The sequence below is a fragment of the Myripristis murdjan genome, chromosome 4 (genome assembly GCF_902150065.1).
Source record: "Myripristis murdjan chromosome 4, fMyrMur1.1, whole genome shotgun sequence".
NCBI classification, from domain to species: Eukaryota; Metazoa; Chordata; class Actinopteri; order Holocentriformes; family Holocentridae; genus Myripristis; species Myripristis murdjan.
The window spans coordinates 23,231,315-23,237,351 of NC_043983.1; positions in this window are offsets into that span (position 1 = coordinate 23,231,315).

Below are 6,037 nucleotides of genomic sequence, written 5' to 3' on the forward strand. Positions count from 1 at the left end.
CGAGGCAACTGTTGCTATCCTCTGCCGCCTACGTCAGCTCCTCACCACGCGGGGGAGGGAGCACAGGCACCAAGCCCCGCCCAGGTCGAATTCAACTGTAGGTGTGACTTAAACCACTAGGAGGCCACCTTAAACAGGCATGCACTTCAAAGTAAATTACATTAATAACAATAATAAAATAATACTTTATTAACATAGCAGCGTTTATACAGGGAGTCTAGCGCACAGTGCTTTAGAATAATGTGAAAAAAACATCAGAATAAAATAAAAAACAGGCAAGTTACAACAAATGTAAAAACCAGGCAATCAACTGAAAAAAATAGCATTGTTATCGTCTTTTCATTTGCTGATTTTGATCTACTAGCCTTCTTAAGATATATTAGGAAACATCCCTTAAATTTAACACCTTAAAATATTCTTAACTGGACCCTGTTGGATTGGATGGATTATTCAGAATACTAGAATGCTATAAAATGCACATAAAATGGTACATACACTTTTAATGGATCCTTTAATTAATTTCTGAAACAGCAAAACAAGAGTTGTTAATTCCTCCTTGTTTTACCTTAATTTGATACATTTATTCCTGAAATGCCACTTAAAAAAATGAATCGAGATAACATTTTGAGTAGGCTACACTATTAAGGGATTTTAATACATTTCATTCATCCCTGAAGTGCTATATTAAGGGGATATCATCAAGTCAGGCACCTGAATTAAAGCAAAGATTCAGAGTATATCTCAAGTATATCTTAATTTTGTCATTTCTCTTCAATGACGTGAATTTAAAACATTCAAGCTTGATAATTAAGGAGTGTAATGTCATAACTGATGATTAATAATTAAGGAATGTAGTGTGTTTTCAGATAAAAACTGCAGACATATTAAGGGTTTTGTGTTTCAAAGTGTTAACATGAATGTTTATTATCTCACATTGATGGAAGTTATGTAAAGATGGAGTATTTTAAAATACCGAACATAAAATTGCCTATTTCTGTTCAAAGAGAATAATTTTATTTTATTATAGACCAAGGTCCTCATCAGATGAACTAACACCTGATGAAGGTGAACAGATGGGCAAAATGTCATATTGAATTTGTAGCCTATAATAAAATAAAATATTTCCTTTTTTTTTTTTTTTTTTTTTTTTTTTTTTTTACTGTGAGTAAGAGTGGTGCCTCTTGTCTACAGTTTGTTGTGTCCCTTGGGCTGCATCTTCTCACAGCTGACTGAAGCACGGTTTTTTCCCTCTACTGTTGGTTTTCAAAACAACAATTTATTTTGGTGGTGACAGGTCGATCACCTGGAGATCAACACGCCACCTCACAGTTTACTCACTATCTGAGGATTATCTATATGAGGATCATCTCATAATTTAGTCACTCTTTACTCACTGCTGTTATCAGAGTAAATATTTGGTAACAGCATTTTCTGGAGAGACTGAAAAAAGCATTCTTCCCTTTGATGTCCACAATCAGTGCTGCTTTGGAAATATAAATGTACGCAGCAAGTTAACACATAATAAAGTGACACTTAATTCTTCTTCCTTCTCCTCATCTCCTGCTTCTGTTTCTTTTGAGAAAACAGTAGCCAACTCAGTGTGTCAGTAATACTTGGTGACAACCCAGGTACAGTCCACAGACATTAAACAGAGCCGTGGGCCCACCATTTTCCTGCTATTCAAAGCTTAAGCACATGATGGCAGCATTGTCTCTATAGAACAACACAAAGTGCTCACTATGTTTGAATGATACAACTGATCATGCTTCTTTCATTCTATGTTACATTAGTAATCAACTACAAATGACATGCACACATAACTTTAGAATTGGCTTTTGTTCAGGCTGAAAAGGATTTTGCAGCAGAATTAGGATTGTCAGGCTCCAGCTGTTTGTCTCCTTTCATTTTGTGCAGAAAATACATAGCACAGATTGAAACTCATGGCACATGGGGGTTCGTTGTTTTCATGTGAGCCAGCATGACTGCCAAAATGAGCATTTCCTTTCAGATGCAAGATTTTGTGTGTGTGTGTGTGTGTGTGTGTGTGTGTGTGGCACTTTGATGATGGTGGTGGCTGTGCCGGGTCTGTTTTTATCTGTTTGCAGTGTCTAGCTTTGATAGAACTTAGCTGCATAAATGCCTAAGTTCCATAAAATTATTTTGACAAGTTGGTATAATTTGAGGAATGATCGAGAAGCTTTATTGCCATCAATGTGTCTTTGAAATTGGTCTGTCTCTTTCGCAATCTTTCAGGTATCTGTGTCTGAAATTATGAAATGCTTTTTATGTCTGTTTTCAGGCTTTTTCACATCATTTATTCCCATTCCTTTCTAATGAAGAATGTCCTTTTCTCTCTGTTGGCCCATTAATTAAAAGATTTTTTGTGTTGTCCTTATCACATCTCTGATTTGGTGACAGTGTGTGTGCGTGTGTGTGTGTGTGTGTGAGAGAGAGAGAGAGAGAGAGAGAGAGAGACTGAGACTGAGACTGAGACTGAGAGTGCCAGACCAGCTCATCTCAATCCTGTCCCCTCTAATCCCCCCACTCAGTCCCAGCTCACGAGCTGCTCAGTGAAGGGGCCAAATCCCCACATTCTTCAGCCCTCCCCTGGACATGAAGTGCCCCCCTCCGAAACCCCCCACCCCACGCACTCCATCTCCAAAGCCTCTTCACTTGCTATCTTGATCACCACCATCACAGCAGCACTATGTCATTGGCTTGTCCCATTGCTGTCATTGTTCTTGGCAATGAGAGGCAGCCCAACAATGTGCCCCTCTTTTTGGACCAACTTTTTGAGATCTGTGGGCTCGGGCAGCTAATCATTCTTTAGATCTAGTCTAGTGATATGTTTGACTTTCTTTGTGTGTCTTGTCGTCTCTTTACAGTGCACAGTGCAGGTGAAGCTGGAGTTCTGATGTAATGATGGAACATTTGGCATTTCTCTTTTGATAAATAAATGAAGTGTATGAATTTTGAACTGACTCATAATTAGTCCGATACAGTAACTCAGTATCGTTAATTTGTAACTGCCTCAGTTAAAACAGACTTATTACGCTTGTATTTTTACTAACATTAGTACTGACATCATGTATTGCTGTTTGAATGTCTGCAGTATGCAAGGAGCCACCGTACAAAGTGGGGGAGTCGGGCTACGCCGGGTTCCTCATGCCCATCAAGGTCTACTTCAAGAACAAGGTGAGATGGAGTGGGCACTTCGGCCAAAAGAGTGTAAACTGGCCATGTAGCTTGGTGTTCAAGCATGCTGTGGTTGCAAACTATTGATGTTTTTTTTTTTTTTTCTTGTTTGTATTTACTCTGATCTGTCTGAGCAATAAAAGTAATCAGTGAGGGAGTGTGGCTTGTCCAAGATCACAATGAAGTGCTGCAGAACAATCAGAGATGTGCTCCTGTCTATGAGCCAGCCTGTCACTCAGGATATGAGCCAGTGTCACATGGTTATTCTACCCTGAGATCAAGTTCCCTCTGCTCCTCAAGCTTTCTCCTGAAAAGATCCGATGGCGAGCAAGCCGTGTCTGTGTGACAAGCTGTTTACACAATAGTCACACAGACGCTGACAGCTGGAGCACAGTTCTTACTTACTTCGAAATTCAAAAAGCGATGGCTGTTTGGTTAGAATAAGTCTGCAAAGCTCTATTGTGGTTAATGATGAGCTGTTGTGGTGACAGTTTGAAGAAACCCCCATAATTTGTATTTTGTAATGTTAACTGACACTTATAATAGCGATCTGAACCTGTCATTGGACAAAAGAAGCACTGTCCTGTTTGATTTCTGGCTGCCAGCTGAAGTTATCTAGCTCAATACTGGACCAATTCCAAAAATGTTTGTCCCTATCAGCTCTTTGAACCCAAAAAGGTTGAAAAATACCAGAATTAGTCTTCTATGAAAGACATGCCTGCACAGTGGAAGACTACTGGGCACAGCATCATTATCTGCTGAGGATGAGAAGAGAAACTTGGTGCAGACAAAGCAAAGATATGGAATCGCAACACTGCTCACTGGAAGCTGCTGTAGTGTGTGTGTGTGTGTGTGTGTGTGTGTGTGTGTGTGTGTTTGTGTGTGTGAACATAGCCAACAGATTTCTTTATGCATCTATTTCCTGAACAGCTGATAAATGAAATTGTGCACAATACATGCACTCCAAAAAAGAAAAGAAAATTGGCTCTGTTCCCTCCACATTCACTTTCCACTCTCCTAAAAAGGGAGACAAGTTGTCTTTGGTTTTACAGATAGTTCTGCTTTTTTTCCTGTCCTTGAGCTCTGGCAGGTGGCACATCCTCAACTTCCTCAGCATCCTCAGCTTCCTCAGCCCCACTGTCACTACTGCCTCTATTGGCTGATCTTCCTTTTTCTGGCAACCGTTCATCATCACTGCCACTATAATCATCGTCACTTGACTCAGATGGCATTTGCTCCAATATCCTGTAGGCCTTTCTATCTCACACTGCACTCAAGCTCTACAAAATACTAACATGCAAACTGTTTCTGACATTCTACCCTTTTGCATTGCATTGAACAGTGTTAGAATATGTTAAAATATGTGAACACATTAGTTTAGCAGCATTAAAAATAAATATGGTTTTATAGTTTTTACACAATTTATTATTTTATTCATTGGCTTCAGTTAAAAATATAAAGCCATGCTGTCCAACAAAGTAGACATGTGAAAAACTGCTTGAAAAATGTGTTTTAAAAAATTGAAAGTCATTTTTTTCATGCCTAAAGATGAATAAAAACATTTGGTTAAAAAAAAATCTTGACTGAGGTTATCATAATTAATGCATGAAAAGGGTTAAAGTACAGATCATAATATATTGCTTTTTCAAAAAAAAAAATAATTTATTTAGTTGTTTGCATGTTGATTACCAGCTGGACCTCATAGTTCACTCACTTTTTATTCAATGCTATTACATCTCTGGTAACAGCCTTTTGTGGAGAGACTGAAAAAAGCATTTTCCCCTTTGATGTCCACGATCAATGCTGCTGTGAAAATATAAATGTATGCAGCAGGTTAACACAATGTAGGTGGCACTTAATTTTTCATCTTCATCCTCTGCTTCTCTTGAAAAAACAGTGGGCTACCTCAGTGTGTCAGCTTTACATGATGTCAACCTATGTGGAATGCTCAGACATTATATGGAGCAAGCAGTCCTGTGTTTCTGCTATTCAAACTTGAAGCACATGATGGCAGCATTGTGTGTATAGAACGACACAAAGTGCTCACTAGTCTTCAAGAGAAATGGATGACATCCCTCTTTCTGCACTATGCAGTAATCAAACACATGGCTGACATGAAATGCCATGAAATGCATGATGTTCTTTATGACAGTAATGACATACATAAGGTTTAAGTAGCCTTTTCTTGTGGCTGAAGCAGATATTGCAGCAATGCAGATTTTCTGTTTTCACCTTACCTTAGATTTGTTCTGATTTATTACTGCAATAATAAATTTCACTAGTGTTATCAGGAAACAAATCCTGGAGCCGCTCCCTTGACAATGAGGGGCAGTCAAACTTTTATTTACCAAGTATGTGGCCATTTAAAGTCACTTGAACCGGTTAACACTGCAATAAAAAGAAAGTGACTGTGATAGAGTCCCAAGTTCATTTACAATTCAGGTTTTGTCTCTGAATTGTGCATAAGCCGTGCTTCCATGGTTTTTTGCTTTTTAGATACCATTCCTGTTCACAAATGCTTATTAGACTGGCTTAGAAAATTGACTGTCTATGTGTTGTGAACAGTTGCATAAACAAAACAACAAATGCAAATTCACATATATAATTTGTGAAGTTGCATAGGGTACACATTTCCAAGATAAGCAGCCTCCATTGCAAATGACATGGATCCATACCTATGTGTATTTGTAAACCTTGTGAAAAATAATCTTCCTCAAGTAACAGGCTATGTTTGTTGTTACTCCTCATGATTTGGAAGGTGCCCTGGCCCTTGAAAAGAAGTATTTTCCTTTTTTGTGTGGCACAGCATTGCCCTGAACAAAATTCCCCCCCCCCTTCTCTC